The sequence below is a fragment of the Pleurodeles waltl genome, chromosome 12 (genome assembly GCF_031143425.1).
Source record: "Pleurodeles waltl isolate 20211129_DDA chromosome 12, aPleWal1.hap1.20221129, whole genome shotgun sequence".
NCBI lineage: Eukaryota > Metazoa > Chordata > Amphibia > Caudata > Salamandridae > Pleurodeles > Pleurodeles waltl.
The window spans coordinates 1,791,750-1,808,668 of record NC_090451.1 but is presented as its reverse complement, the minus strand read 5'-3'; the positions used below and the strand labels follow the sequence as shown (position 1 = coordinate 1,808,668).

Here is a 16,919-nt window from a genome sequence, read left to right as displayed (position 1 = left end):
TTAGTAACAGACTACAACGTATCCCAGATGTTAATGACAGTCTATGATAGGTAACCCCCTCTTGTACCGAAACAGGAATCTGTGTACACACAAAACAATCTTTTGCATCCATTGTGTCAACATACTCACTCAGCAAGCGATAGAAAACATCAGTGGATAGTTCCCCTTTCGAGTTAGTTCCCTCATGCAAGTATCTTGTATCCAGCTCAAACCTCTCCCAGGCTGTTAGTGCAGTGGTAGTCTCAGGAATTGTAGCATTGTTAGTCCCACTTTTATCCATTAGTGTCATACTCACAACCACGACCCTAATGAATATTTATTACATGAACCGTTTTTGCAAAAGTATTTGGTTCAAGTAAACTTAAAGTGTTGGGATTCAAGCCCACGGCTCCAGAGAGACTGGAGCCTAAATCTAGCCAGTTTAGCCTGCTCAGCCACGCTACCTCACATCTACAAGCTCACAACTATAGTAACTTGGCCAAACACTGTGGACACCCGCTGTGGTGACCTGGCTATGCAGGGTAATGCAGCATTCACAGACAGTTGAGCGAGTTACAGGTGAAAAGCAAAGTATAATAACTGTCTGCATATAATATATGTCTTTCCTTATTTATTCTTCTTCCCCATTGTATGTTTGCTCTCTGCTTTAGAAACGGGAGCTGTCATCACTGCAAGGAAACGTATCACACAGCATTCTACTGTTTACACTCACTGAACTTTCAGCATCACAGTGACCCCTCTCGTCGCCTCTATAGTTAGACTTCAAGACAGCTGGTTTGTTTACAGATACAATTCTTGTCACCTTAGGTTGTGGTTTTTTAAAATAAGAAGGCTCGGTCCCACTGTCTGGCTACCCTTATATATATACGTCACCACTTTACATAGTCTCACCTCTCGCTATGTGGATCGTAGGGGCAGAAGGCAGAGAGTGAGACACTGATGCAGACAAAATACGTTTGTGTGTTGAAAAGTACTGGCAGCGGTGGGTTTCGAACCCACTCCTCCAAAGAGACTGGAGCCTTAATCCAGCGCCTTAGACCGCTCGGCCACACTACCCTGTACAAACTTGTTTCTGTAAGCTTTCTGAAGTGAGATGTTCTGTTGTATAGGGGAGTTGGAGAATAAGGGTGTATAGCCTGTGAAGTGATCCTAGGAAAGTCAACGCCAACAGCAGCAGGCATGTGATACATTCAGTTGGTCAGGATTGGCCCCGGGCCATGGGAGGTGTCAGGGAGCTCCAGTCCTGAGAGTCCGGAGGAAGACAACCCTTACATTGGCGTCCCGCACGCGCTGCTTCTCTTTCTTTAAGGATAAGGAATCAAACTATCTACGTCCCTCAACTTACCAACCCTCCGCCTCAGGAAAGATTTTGTGATTCATGAGCAGAACCCGGCTGGCGCTGTTTACAGTAATGCCTAAGCACAGTACTCAACTGAGCGGTGTTTCCAAACTGAGCCGTTGTACTGCCGGAAATACCATGGGATATGTCATTTACTTTTCACATAAAATAGGGTTAACCCAGCCCTACCACATACTAAAAACTAAAGACGTAACAATAAACCGACGAGGATGGGATTCAAACCCACACGTGCAGAGCACAATGGATTAGCAGTCCATCGCCTTAACCACTCAGCCACCTCATCTTCAAAACACCATGTTTCAGGAGTACAAAATATGGTAGCCAAAATGTGTTCTATTAGGTGATAGTTGTCTAAACATAATAAAGAGCACATATTTACAGATTGTTATGGTAACTTGTTGTCTTCAGCTTTGCTCTATACGACCTTGTTGTCCATCTTCCTTCCTTCAGCTTGAATGTAATGTAATCATGAAAATTACACTTTCCAAACGTGTTCTATCCATATGTGATGTACTATCACACTACCCTCAAATGAGCTAAGATTGCTTTAATTCAGTTGTACGTGGATTTAAAGTGCAATATCATACAAATATTGTACTGGTATGGCGCTTTCGAGTCTCTAGGTGTCAGTTATTGGTGGTGTGCTTACATGTCAACATTAGGCAGCAAATAGTACACAATTAAGGAAAACTGCCTTCCCATTTAATGTGCATTGTTCTGCAAAAAGTTTTAAGTAGGAGAAAGTAAAACTTAGTTTATAAAACCACCTAAACTGGGAGTATTGCCGCTACAGCTATGACACTTCAGTTTAAAAACGTACGTGCATCAACAAGAAATATTTTTGCGCTAAATAAATTGCTTTCCGACTACTCACGTAATGCATAAAACTGAGGCAGTCGTAATTACAATACATTGAAGTAATATTTTGGTAGTTTTTGTTGACGATGACTCCGCAGCAAGCGATCAGATTACTTTTTATTAGTGAAGGCGCGTCAGAGCCTTGATAAGTAAACTTACAAGGAGACACGCCTAGGTCGATGAACCTTTTAGACCAGGTTCGGGGACTTCCCAGTAAGAGATGTCTTTTGGCATCACAAATCAATAGATCAATATCTCAACAACAATCGCAATAACTAATCAGCATGCTAATCAATAACCTTTAATGAGAGTCAATAAAGTGAACACACCATGATCTTTCAGTCATGAATAACCACACCAATTTAGTTAAGTGTTAGGATATTTATTTCCCTACTGGTTACAATCTAAAGTCATTTCTGTTAATCTCATCAGCAATTCATCTCATTAGTAACTCTTCAGATTTGCAATTAGAAACGCAATTAATCAATGCATAGAGAATATTCACTCAGTATTAACACATAATTATTAAGAAGCAACTTAGCAAAATCTCAGTAGTGCATGTTTCAACAAAACAAGAACTCAGTCATTTGTCTATTTGCGTCAGATTTTAGCGAACACCTTAAATAACCTCGTATTAGCATCAGCATGTTGGGCTTCATGCAAAACAATTTAGCAAACACAAATTTGGAAAACATCTAACTATGGCCTCTATCAAAGAGCAGTTGGTACCTAGAAAGAAAAGGCAAACAGACAATTAAAATTTTCATCAGATAGTTACCCATCCAACGGATCAGCAAACAGCGTCAGTCTTCGTCCTCGGGACATCTGTCGTTTGCATCATCAGCAAAGAAAGGACAGGGCAAAGTATCAGTATGGCATAGCTAAGGAACAAGAACTTCCCTCATATAGAGGAGAAGTAAGTATCAGGTAAGGAATAAGTAAAGGGTGGTTTAGAGTAACAGGGCGAACAAACGGCAAAGTCTCAAACGAAATGGCCTAAATGGCTCAGTAGAATGGCAAAGAATGGCTTGGAGTGGAATGTCCAATAAATGCCTGATTTCTCCTCGGGTCATGTGGTTAAATCAAAACTGTATAATTTACTCCTAATTCCTCAATGGATAATCTTTGGTGCATCGCCATCTCTGTCCAATAATCTTCACCAGAGTTTTACACAAACCACAGTTCTCATGTCGTTGATTGGCCCATGTTATTGACGTTTTCATCGGTTGGAATGTCAGGTAAGAAAAGTTACATTTTACGCTACAGTCAGTAGTTCCATTGTTTTCTCCTACTCCAGGCAGCCTTGCACCTGTTACAAATTACACTGTTGCATTCAGCAAGAATGTCTCCTTGAGCAAGTAGGGTCCCATGAGAAAGAATTTACTACAGCTACACACATCTCTAGCTTCTGGGAAAGTACAGTTTCATGTCCTTCAGGAAAATAGCACATTGCACGTTAGAAAAAGACAGTTTAATATGAGACCAGGCAGCTAGGCACAGACCTTCGCTAAACTAAGGCCTACTGCTTAATGAACAAACTCCTAATACATAACTCCAATTTTGATATGTTAATACAAATTAAAAACATTAGTACATAATTAATTCAGCATTAATAACTTTCATTAGTCTTCGTGTACATTGGTAGCCACTCCCCGTGGGCACATTTCAAACGTGTGCATTATTTCTACGTTAACACATTTTTTATGCAGCTTCATTACGCAATATATTGTAAGCTTTTCAAGTTAATATTAATTTTAAAAGACACACTCCAGCAATCCCTCCTCTGATGACTCTTGTCATCACACAAATCTTCCCTACTAATTTTTCATACTAAAATTCCCTCATATCAATCTCTTCCCTTCTTGGTTTCCCCTTTGATCTTGCCCTGAATCATTTTTCCCTTTGTTTTTCTTCCCTCCTCCTATTATTTTTCGCCATCTTCAATTTTATTCTTTTACTAATTTTACATGCCACCCATGATCCAAATAAGCAATCTATAACAATCAATATCCCCTGTATTATTTTAGACAATATCCCATGCCAAATGTTACTAATCCAATTTCCCACTGAAGCAAATCCTTTCCCAACCTTTTTCCAAACACCTGGTTCTTTCAAATCCTTCAAGTCCGTACTATCCCTAGTCAAGTTAGTAAGCATACTTCTAATCTCATTACTATTATCTGGTATGTAAGCGCAACAATTACACCCATTGAGCAATCTACAAACTCTGCCATTTTTCACTAAAAGAATGTCTAAAGCAAGCCTGTTTTGAAGAGTCATAGCCCCCTCCGCAGCAAGTTCAGTATCCATCAGGAGTATAGCCCCTGAAAAGTTTGTCAGCATGTTATCCTCAATAGTAGACAACTTTTGAATCTTTATGGAGTTCATAATAACTCCCACTGAAGAAATTATCGTCCCAAATATGTCTCCTACTACACCAGCAGCAGTCTCTTTCTTATGTCTAGTACGATGTAATTCAGACAATTTTGGTAACCTTTTCAAATCGTCAAGTTGATATATCTTTGGGAAAACTATCCCCAAATAACATGTCCCATACTATACCTTTGGAAGACGGTAATAAGCATTAAGTCCACATATATAATAAATCCCGGGGATTGATGGATCCTGTCCATTTGACTTGAACGGCATTTACTCTGAAACAAAAACACACGCTTACATTCACTCATTCCCACAAACACATTGTCATAGTATGATTTGGTCTTGGATATGCAAAGCTTTCCTACATGTAGTGCGTCTAAAGCTAACTTCCCTTGTTCTCTAATTGCACTATAACCGTCACTACTAGCAAAGGCCCATTGCTGTAATCCTTTCTCTAGTTTACCCTTCAATGCCCTTCTTCTCTCTTCCGTGTGATCTAAAAAGATTTTCTCTACAGGTGTAAGCAAACATGTCATATTATTGTGGTGTGCATAAGATGTACTAATTGTTAATGTCGCCTGAAAGAATCCTTTAACTAACTTTATGCTATGGTACTTAGCTACCCCACTCACATCCTCTATGATAGGCACATTAGAAAACACAAGATCATGATTTGAGTAAAAATATTGAATCTCTTCCTGGTTATAGAATCTTGTTAGTAACAGACTACAACGTATCCCATATGTTAATGACAGTCTATGATAGGTAACCCCCTCTTGTACCGAAACAGGAATCTGTGTACACACAAAACAATCTTTTGCATACATTGTGTCAACATACTCACTCAGCAAGCGATAGAAAACATCAGTGGATAGTTCCCCTTTCAAGTTAGTTCCCTCATGCAAGTATCTTGTATCCAGCTCAAACCTCTCCCAGGCTGTTAGTGCAGTGGTAGTCTCAGGAATTGTAGCATTGTTAGTCCCACTTTTATCCATTAGTGTCATTCTCACAACCACAACCCTAATGAATATTTATTACATGAACCTTTTTTGCAAAAGTATTTGGTTCAAGTAAACTTAAAGTGTTGGGATTCAAGCCAACGGCTCCAGAGAGACTGTAGCCTAAATCTAGCCAGTTTAGCCTGCTCAGCAACGCTACCTCACATTTACAAGCTCACAACAATAGTAACTTGGCCAAACACTGTGGACACCCGCTGTGGTGACCTGGCTATGCAGGGTAACGCAGCATTCACCGACAGTTGAGCGAGTTACAGGTGAAAAGCAAAGTATAATAACAGTCTGCATATAATATATGTCTTTCCTTATTTATTCTTCTTCCCCATTGTATGTTTGCTCTCTGCTTTAGAAACGCGAGCTGTCATCACTGCAAGGAAACGTATCACACAGCGTTCTACTGTTTACACTCACTGAACTTTCAGCATCACAGTGACCCCTCTCGTCGCCTCTATAGTTAGACTTTAAGACAGCTGGTTTGTTTACCGATACAATTCTTGTCACCTTAGGTTGTGGTTTTTTAAAATAAGAAGGCTCGGTCCCACTGTCTGGCTACCCTTATATATATACGTCACCACTTTACATAGTCTCTCCTCTCGCTATGTGGATCGTAGGTGCAGAAGGCAGAGAGTGAGACACTGATGCAAACAAAATACGTTTGTGAGTTGAAAAATACTGGCAGCGGTGGGATTCGAACCCACGCCTCCAAAGAGACTGGAGCCTTAATCCAGCGCCTTAGACCGCTCGGCCACACTACCCTGAGCAAACCTGTTTCTGTAAGCTTTCTGAAGTGAGATGTTCTGTTGTATAGGGGAGATGGAGACTAAGGGTGTATAGCCTGTGAAGTGATCCTAGGAAAGTCAACGCCAACAGCAGCAGGCACGTGATACATTCAGTAGGTCAGGATTGGCCCCGGGCCATGGGAGGTGTCAGGGAGCGCCAGTCCTGAGAGTCCGTAGGAAGACAACCCTTACATTGGCGTCCCGCACGCGCTGCTTCTCTTTCTTTAAGGATAAGGAATCAAACGATCTACGTCCCTCAACTTACCAACCCTCCGCCTCAGGAAAGATTTTGTGATTCATGAGCAGAACCCGGCTGGTGCTGTTTACAGTAATGCCTAAGCACAGTACTCAACTGAGCGGTGTTTCCAAACTGAGCCGTTGTACTGCCGGAAATACCATGGGATATGTCATTTAACTTTCACATAAAATAGGGTTAACCCAGCCCTACCACATACTAAAAACTAAAGACGGAACAATAAACCGACGAGGATGGGATTCGAACCCACGCGTGCAGAGCAAAATGGATTAGCAGTCCTTCGTCCTAACCACTCGGCCACCTCGTCTTCAAAACACCATGTTTCAGGAGTACAAAATATGGTAGCCAAAATGTGTTCTATTAGGTGATAGTTGTCTAAACATAATAAAGAGCATATATTTACAGATTGTTATGGTAACTTGTTGTCTTCAGCTTTGCTCTATACAACCTTGTTGTCCATCCCTACTTCAGCTTGAATTTATATGTTAAATGTAATGTAATCATGAAAATTACATTTTCCAAACGTGTTCTATCCATATGTGATGTACTATCAAACTACCCTCAAATGAGCTAAAATTGCTTTAATTCAGTTGTACGTGGATTTAAAGTGCAATATCATACAAATATTGTACTGGTATGGCGCTTTCGAGTCTCTAGGTGTCAGTTATTGGTGGTGTGCTTACATGTCATCATTAGGCAGCAAATAGTACACAATTAAGGAAAACTGCCTTCCCATTTAATGTGCATTGTTCTGCAAAAAGTTTTAAGTAGGAGAAAGTAAAACTTAGTTTATAAAACCACCTAAACTGGGAGTATTGCCGCTACAGCTATGACACTTCAGTTTAAAAACGTACGTGCATCAACAAGAAATATTTTTGCGCTAAATAAATTGCTGTCCGACTACTCACGTAATGCATAAAACTGAGGCAGTCGTAATTACAATACATTGAAGTAATATTTTGGTAGTTTTTGTTGACGATGACTCCACAGCAAGCGATCAGATTACTTTTTATTAGTGAAGGCGCGTCAGAGCCTTGATAAGTAAACTTACAAGGAGACACGCCTAGGTCGATGAACCTTTTAGACCAGGTTCGGGGACTTCCCAGTACGAGATGTCTTTTGGCATCACAAATCAATAGATCAATATCTCAACAACAATCGCAATAACTAATCAGCATGCTAATCAATAACTTTTAATGAGAGTCAATAAAGTGAACACACCATGATCTTTCAGTCATGAATAACCACACCAATTTAGTTAAGTGTTAGGATATTTATTTCCCTACTGGTTACAATCTAAAGTCATTTCAGTTAATCTCATCAGCAATTCATCTCATTAGTAACTCTTCAGATTTGCAATTAGAAACGCAATTAATCAATGCATAGAGAATATTCACTCAGTATTAACACATAATTATTAACAAGCAACTTAGCAAAGTCTCAGTAGTGCATGGTTCAACAAAGCAAGAACTCAGTCATTTGTCTATTTGCGTCAGATTTTAGTGAACACCTTAAATAACCTCGTATTAGCATCAGCATGTTGGGCTTCATGCAAAACAATTTAGCAAACACAAATTTGGAAAACATCTAACTATGGCCTCTATCAAAGAGCAGTTGGTACCTAGAAAGAAAAGGCAATCAGACAATTACAATTTTCATTAGATAGTTACCCATCCAACGGATCAGCAAACAGCGTCAGTCTTCGTCCTCGGGACATCAGTCGTTTGCATCATCAGCAAAGAAAGGACAGGGCAAAGTATCAGTATGGCATAGCTAAGGAACAAGAACTTCCCTCATATAGAGGAGAAGTAAGTATCAGGTAAGGAATAAGTAAAGGGTGGTTTAGAGTAACAGGGCGAACAAACGGTAAAGTCTCAAACTAAATGGCCTAAATGGCTCAGTAGAATGCCAAAGAATGGCTTGGAGTGGAATGTCCAATAAATGCCTGATTTCTCCTCGGGTCATGTGGTTAAAATAAAAACTGTCTAATTTACTCCTACTTCCTCAATTGATAATCATTGGTGCATCGCCATCTCTCTCCAATAATCTTCACCAGAGTTTTACACAAACCACAGTTCTCATGTCGTTGATTGGCCCATGTTATTGACGTTTTCATCGGTTGGAATGTCAGGTAAGAAAAGTTACATTTTACGCTACAGTCAGTAGTTCCATTGTTTTCTCCTACTCCAGGCAGCCTTGCACCTCTTACAAATTACACTGTTGCATTCAGCAAGAATGTCTCCTTGAGCAAGTAGGGTCCCATGAGAAAGAATTTACTACAGCTACACACATCTCTAGCTTCTGGGAAAGTACAGTTTCATGTCCTTCAGGAAAATAGCACATTGCACGTTAGAAAAAGACAGTTTAATATGAGACCAGGCAGCTAGGCACAGACCTTCGCTAAACTAAGGCCTACTACTTAATGAACAAACTCCTAATACATAACTCCAATTTTGATATGTTAATCCAAATTAAAAACATTAGTACATAATTAATTCAGCATTAATAACTTTCATTAGTCTTCGTATACATTGGTAGCCACTCCCCGTGGGCACATTTCAAACGTGTGCATTATTTCTACGTTAACACATTTTTTATGCAGCTTCATTACACAATATATTGTAAGCTTTTCATGTTAATATTAATTTTAAAAGACACACTCCAGCAATCCCTCCTCTGATGACTCTTGTCATCACACAAATCTTCCCTACTAATTTTTCATACTAAAATTCCCTCATATCAATCTCTTCCCTTCTTGGTTTCCCCTTTGATCTTGCCCTGAATAATTTTTCCCTTTGTTTTTCTTCCCTCCTCCTATTATTTTTCGCCATCTTCAATTTTATTCTTTTACTAATTTTACATGCCACCCATGATCCAAATAAGCAATCTATAACAATCAATATCCCCTGTATTATTTTAGACAATATCCCATGCCAAATGTTACTAATCCAATTTCCCACTGAAGCAAATCCTTTCCCAACCTTTTTCCAAACACCTGGTTCTTTCAAATCCTTCAAGTCCGTACTATCCCTAGTCAAGTTAGTAAGCATACTTCTAATCTCATTACTATTATCTGGTATGTAAGCGCAACAATTACACCCATTGAGCAATCTACAAACTCTGCCATTTTTCACTAAAAGAATGTCTAAAGCAAGCCTGTTTTGAAGAGTCATAGCCCCCTCCGCAGCAAGTTCAGTATCCATCAGGAGTATAGCCCCTGAAAAGTTTGTCAGCATGTTATCCTCAATAGTAGACAACTTTTGAATCTTTATGGAGTTCATAATAACTCCCACTGAAGAAATTATCGTCCCAAATATGTCTCCTACTACACCAGCAGCAGTCTCTTTCTTATGTCTAGTACGATGTAATTCAGACAATTTTGGTAACCTTTTCAAATCGTCAAGTTGATATATCTTTGGGAAAACTATCCCCAAATAACATGTCCCATACTATCCCTTTGGAAGACGGTAATAAGCATTAAGTCCACATATATAATAAATCCCGGGGATTGCTGGATCCTGTCCATTTAACATGAACGTCTATTTACTCTGAAACAAAAACACACGCTTACATTCACTCATTCCCACAAACACATTGTCATAGTATGATTTGGTCTTGGATATGCAAAGCTTTCCTACATGTAGTGCGTCTAAAGCTAACTTCCCTTGTTCTCTAATTGCACTATAACCGTCACTACTAGCAAAGGCCCGTTGCTGTCATCCTTTCTCTAGTTTACCCTTCAATGCCCTTCTTCTCTCTTCCGTGTGATCTAAAAAGCTTTTCTCTACAGGTGTAAGCAAACATGTCAAATTATTGTGGTGTGCATAAGATGTACTAATTGTTAATGTCGCCTGAAAGAATCCTTTAACTAACTTTATGCTATAGTACTTAGCTACCCCACTCACATCCTCTATGATAGGCACATTAGAAAACACAAGATCATGATTTGAGTAAAAATATTGAATCTCTTCCTGGTTATAGAATCTTGTTAGTAACAGACTACAACGTATCCCAGATGTTAATGACAGTCTATGATAGGTAACCCCCTCTTGTACCGAAACAGGAATCTGTGTACACACAAAACAATCTTTTGCATCCATTGTGTCAACATACTCACTCAGCAAGCGATAGAAAACATCAGTGGATAGTTCCCCTTTCGAGTTAGTTCCCTCATGCAAGTATCTTGTATCCAGCTCAAACCTCTCCCAGGCTGTTAGTGCAGTGGTAGTCTCAGGAATTGTAGCATTGTTAGTCCCACTTTTATCCATTAGTGTCATACTCACAACCACGACCCTAATGAATATTTATTACATGAACCGTTTTTGCAAAAGTATTTGGTTCAAGTAAACTTAAAGTGTTGGGATTCAAGCCCACGGCTCCAGAGAGACTGGAGCCTAAATCTAGCCAGTTTAGCCTGCTCAGCCACGCTACCTCACATCTACAAGCTCACAACTATAGTAACTTGGCCAAACACTGTGGACACCCGCTGTGGTGACCTGGCTATGCAGGGTAATGCAGCATTCACCGACAGTTGAGCGAGTTACAGGTGAAAAGCAAAGTATAATAACTGTCTGCATATAATATATGTCTTTCCTTATTTATTCTTCTTCCCCATTGTATGTTTGCTCTCTGCTTTAGAAACGCGAGCTGTCATCACTGCAAGGAAACGTATCACACAGCATTCTACTGTTTACACTCACTGAACTTTCAGCATCACAGTGACCCCTCTCGTCGCCTCTATAGTTAGACTTCAAGACAGCTGGTTTGTTTACCGATACAATTCTTGTCACCTTAGGTTGTGGTTTTTTAAAATAAGAAGGCTCGGTCCCACTGTCTGGCTACCCTTATATATATACGTCACCACTTTACATAGTCTCACCTCTCGCTATGTGGATCGTAGGTGCAGAAGGCAGAGAGTGAGACACTGATGCAGACAAAATACGTTTGTGAGTTGAAAAGTACTGGCAGCGGTGGGATTCGAACCCACTCCTCCAAAGAGACTGGAGCCTTAATCCAGCGCCTTAGACCGCTCGGCCACACTACCCTGTGCAAACCTGTGTCTGTAAGCTTTCTGAAGTGAGATGTTCTGTTGTATAGGGGAGTTGGAGAATAAGGGTGTATAGCCTGTGAAGTGATCCTAGGAAAGTCAACGCCAACAGCAGCAGGCATGTGATACATTCAGTTGGTCAGGATTGGCCCCGGGCCATGGGAGGTGTCAGGGAGCGCCAGTCCTGAGAGTCCGGAGGAAGACAACCCTTACATTGGCGTCCCGCACGCGCTGCTTCTCTTTCTTTAAGGATAAGGAGTCAAACTATCTACGTCCCTCAACTTACCAACCCTCCGCCTCAGGAAAGATTTTGTGATTCATGAGCAGAACCCAGCTGGCGCTGTTTACAGTAATGCCTAAGCACAGTACTCAACTGAGCGGTGTTTCCAAACTGAGCCGTTGTACTGCCGGAAATACCATGGGATATGTCATTTACTTTTCACATAAAATAGGGTTAACCCAGCCCTACCACATACTAAAAACTAAAGACGGAACAATAAACCAACGAGGATGGGATTCAAACCCACACGTGCAGAGCACAATGGATTAGCAGTCCATCACCTTAACCACTCAGCCACCTCATCTTCAAAACACCATGTTTCAGGAGTACAAAATATGGTAGCCAAAATGTGTTCTATTAGGTGATAGTTGTCTAAACATAATAATGAGCACATATTTACAGATTGTTATGGTAACTTGTTGTCTTCAGCTTTGCTCTATACGACCTTGTTGTCCATCCCTACTTCAGCTTGAATGTAATGTAATCATGAAAATTACACTTTCCAAACGTGTTCTATCCATATGTGATGTACTATCACACTACCCTCAAATGAGCTAAGATTGCTTTAATTCAGTTGTACGTGGATTTAAAGTGCAATATCATACAAATATTGTACTGGTATGGCGCTTTCGAGTCTCTAGGTGTCAGTTATTGGTGGTGTGCTTACATGTCAACATTAGGCAGCAAATAGTACACAATTAAGGAAAACTGCCTTCCCATTTAATGTGCATTGTTCTGCAAAAAGTTTTAAGTAGGAGAAAGTAAAACTTAGTTTATAAAACCACCTAAACTGGGAGTATTGCCGCTACAGCTATGACACTTCAGTTTAAAAATGTACGTGCATCAACAAGAAATATTTTTGCGCTAAATAAATTGCTTTCCGACTACTCACGTAATGCATAAAACTGAGGCAGTCGTAATTACAATACATTGAAGTAATATTTTGGTAGTTTTTGTTGACGATGACTCCGCAGCAAGCGATCAGATTACTTTTTATTAGTGAAGGCGCGTCAGAGCCTTGATAAGTAAACTTACAAGGAGACACGCCTAGGTCGATGAACCTTTTAGACCAGGTTCGGGGACTTCCCAGTAAGAGATGTCTTTTGGCATCACAAATCAATAGATCAATATCTCAACAACAATCGCAATAACTAATCAGCATGCTAATCAATAACCTTTAATGAGAGTCAATAAAGTGAACACACCATGATCTTTCAGTCATGAATAACCACACCAATTTAGTTAAGTGTTAGGATATTTATTTCCCTACTGGTTACAATCTAAAGTCATTTCTGTTAATCTCATCAGCAATTCATCTCATTAGTAACTCTTCAGATTTGCAATTAGAAACGCAATTAATCAATGCATAGAGAATATTCACTCAGTATTAACACATAATTATTAAGAAGCAACTTAGCAAAATCTCAGTAGTGCATGTTTCAACAAAACAAGAACTCAGTCATTTGTCTATTTGCGTCAGATTTTAGCGAACACCTTAAATAACCTCGTATTAGCATCAGCATGTTGGGCTTCATGCAAAACAATTTAGCAAACACAAATTTGGAAAACATCTAACTATGGCCTCTATCAAAGAGCAGTTGGTACCTAGAAAGAAAAGGCAAACAGACAATTAAAATTTTCATCAGATAGTTACCCATCCAACGGATCAGCAAACAGCGTCAGTCTTCGTCCTCGGGACATCTGTCGTTTGCATCATCAGCAAAGAAAGGACAGGGCAAAGTATCAGTATGGCATAGCTAAGGAACAAGAACTTCCCTCATATAGAGGAGAAGTAAGTATCAGGTAAGGAATAAGTAAAGGGTGGTTTAGAGTAACAGGGCGAACAAACGGCAAAGTCTCAAACGAAATGGCCTAAATGGCTCAGTAGAATGGCAAAGAATGGCTTGGAGTGGAATGTCCAATAAATGCCTGATTTCTCCTCGGGTCATGTGGTTAAATCAAAACTGTATAATTTACTCCTAATTCCTCAATGGATAATCTTTGGTGCATCGCCATCTCTGTCCAATAATCTTCACCAGAGTTTTACACAAACCACAGTTCTCATGTCGTTGATTTGCCCATGTTATTGACGTTTTCATCGGTTGGAATGTCAGGTAAGAAAAGTTACATTTTACGCTACAGTCAGTAGTTCCATTGTTTTCTCCTACTCCAGGCAGCCTTGCACCTGTTACAAATTACACTGTTGCATTCAGCAAGAATGTCTCCTTGAGCAAGTAGGGTCCCATGAGAAAGAATTTACTACAGCTACACACATCTCTAGCTTCTGGGAAAGTACAGTTTCATGTCCTTCAGGAAAATAGCACATTGCACGTTAGAAAAAGACAGTTTAATATGAGACCAGGCAGCTAGGCACAGACCTTCGCTAAACTAAGGCCTACTGCTTAATGAACAAACTCCTAATACATAACTCCAATTTTGATATGTTAATACAAATTAAAAACATTAGTACATAATTAATTCAGCATTAATAACTTTCATTAGTCTTCGTGTACATTGGTAGCCACTCCCCGTGGGCACATTTCAAACGTGTGCATTATTTCTACGTTAACACATTTTTTATGCAGCTTCATTACGCAATATATTGTAAGCTTTTCAAGTTAATATTAATTTTAAAAGACACACTCCAGCAATCCCTCCTCTGATGACTCTTGTCATCACACAAATCTTCCCTACTAATTTTTCATACTAAAATTCCCTCATATCAATCTCTTCCCTTCTTGGTTTCCCCTTTGATCTTGCCCTGAATCATTTTTCCCTTTGTTTTTCTTCCCTCCTCCTATTATTTTTCGCCATCTTCAATTTTATTCTTTTACTAATTTTACATGCCACCCATGATCCAAATAAGCAATCTATAACAATCAATATCCCCTGTATTATTTTAGACAATATCCCATGCCAAATGTTACTAATCCAATTTCCCTCTGAAGCAAATCCTATCCCAACCTTTTTCCAAACACCTGGTTCTTTCAAATCCTTCAAGTCCGTACTATCCCTAGTCAAGTTAGTAAGCATACTTCTAATCTCATTACTATTATCTGGTATGTAAGCGCAACAATTACACCCATTGAGCAATCTACAAACTCTGCCATTTTTCACTAAAAGAATGTCTAAAGCAAGCCTGTTTTGAAGAGTCATAGCCCCCTCCGCAGCAAGTTCAGTATCCATCAGGAGTATAGCCCCTGAAAAGTTTGTCAGCATGTTATCCTCAATAGTAGACAACTTTTGAATCTTTATGGAGTTCATAATAACTCCCACTGAAGAAATTATCGTCCCAAATATGTCTCCTACTACACCAGCAGCAGTCTCTTTCTTATGTCTAGTACGATGTAATTCAGACAATTTTGGTAACCTTTTCAAATCGTCAAGTTGATATATCTTTGGGAAAACTATCCCCAAATAACATGTCCCATACTATACCTTTGGAAGACGGTAATAAGCATTAAGTCCACATATATAATAAATCCCGGGGATTGATGGATCCTGTCCATTTGACTTGAACGGCATTTACTCTGAAACAAAAACACACGCTTACATTCACTCATTCCCACAAACACATTGTCATAGTATGATTTGGTCTTGGATATGCAAAGCTTTCCTACATGTAGTGCGTCTAAAGCTAACTTCCCTTGTTCTCTAATTGCACTATAACCGTCACTACTAGCAAAGGCCCATTGCTGTAATCCTTTCTCTAGTTTACCCTTCAATGCCCTTCTTCTCTCTTCCGTGTGATCTAAAAAGATTTTCTCTACAGGTGTAAGCAAACATGTCATATTATTGTGGTGTGCATAAGATGTACTAATTGTTAATGTCGCCTGAAAGAATCCTTTAACTAACTTTATGCTATGGTACTTAGCTACCCCACTCACATCCTCTATGATAGGCACATTAGAAAACACAAGATCATGATTTGAGTAAAAATATTGAATCTCTTCCTGGTTATAGAATCTTGTTAGTAACAGACTACAACGTATCCCATATGTTAATGACAGTCTATGATAGGTAACCCCCTCTTGTACCGAAACAGGAATCTGTGTACACACAAAACAATCTTTTGCATACATTGTGTCAACATACTCACTCAGCAAGCGATAGAAAACATCAGTGGATAGTTCCCCTTTCAAGTTAGTTCCCTCATGCAAGTATCTTGTATCCAGCTCAAACCTCTCCCAGGCTGTTAGTGCAGTGGTAGTCTCAGGAATTGTAGCATTGTTAGTCCCACTTTTATCCATTAGTGTCATTCTCACAACCACAACCCTAATGAATATTTATTACATGAACCTTTTTTGCAAAAGTATTTGGTTCAAGTAAACTTAAAGTGTTGGGATTCAAGCCAACGGCTCCAGAGAGACTGTAGCCTAAATCTAGCCAGTTTAGCCTGCTCAGCCACGCTACCTCACATTTACAAGCTCACAACAATAGTAACTTGGCCAAACACTGTGGACACCCGCTGTGGTGACCTGGCTATGCAGGGTAACGCAGCATTCACCGACAGTTGAGCGAGTTACAGGTGAAAAGCAAAGTATAATAACAGTCTGCATATAATATATGTCTTTCCTTATTTATTCTTCTTCCCCATTGTATGTTTGCTCTCTGCTTTAGAAACGCGAGCTGTCATCACTGCAAGGAAACGTATCACACAGCGTTCTACTGTTTACACTCACTGAACTTTCAGCATCACAGTGACCCCTCTCGTCGCCTCTATAGTTAGACTTTAGGACAGCTGGTTTGTTTACCGATACAATTCTTGTCACCTTAGGTTGTGGTTTTTTAAAATAAGAAGGCTCGGTCCCACTGTCTGGCTACCCTTATATATATACGTCACCACTTTACATAGTCTCACCTCTCGCTATGTGGATCGTAGGTGCAGAAGGCAGAGAGTGAGACACTGATGCAAACAAAATACGTTTGTGAGTTGAAAAATAC

At 39.7% G+C, this 16,919-nt stretch overlaps 5 non-coding genes across 5 annotated transcripts; all 5 read right to left on the bottom strand.

Annotated features, from left to right (window-relative positions):
• Window positions 1–974: 974 nt before the first annotated feature.
• On the bottom strand, window positions 975–1,056 carry TRNAL-AAG (transfer RNA leucine (anticodon AAG)). The gene has a single exon. It is a non-coding gene; the product is annotated as a tRNA-Leu (tRNA).
• Window positions 1,057–1,561: 505 nt separating this feature from the next.
• On the bottom strand, window positions 1,562–1,643 carry TRNAS-GCU (transfer RNA serine (anticodon GCU)). Its single transcript has one exon. It is a non-coding gene; the product is annotated as a tRNA-Ser (tRNA).
• Window positions 1,644–6,286: 4,643 nt separating this feature from the next.
• TRNAL-AAG (transfer RNA leucine (anticodon AAG)) lies at window positions 6,287–6,368 on the bottom strand. Its single transcript has one exon. It is a non-coding gene; the product is annotated as a tRNA-Leu (tRNA).
• Window positions 6,369–11,610: 5,242 nt separating this feature from the next.
• On the bottom strand, window positions 11,611–11,692 carry TRNAL-AAG (transfer RNA leucine (anticodon AAG)). The gene has a single exon. It is a non-coding gene; the product is annotated as a tRNA-Leu (tRNA).
• Window positions 11,693–12,197: 505 nt separating this feature from the next.
• On the bottom strand, window positions 12,198–12,279 carry TRNAS-GCU (transfer RNA serine (anticodon GCU)). Its single transcript has one exon. It is a non-coding gene; the product is annotated as a tRNA-Ser (tRNA).
• Between the last annotated feature and the right edge of the window lie 4,640 nt (window positions 12,280–16,919).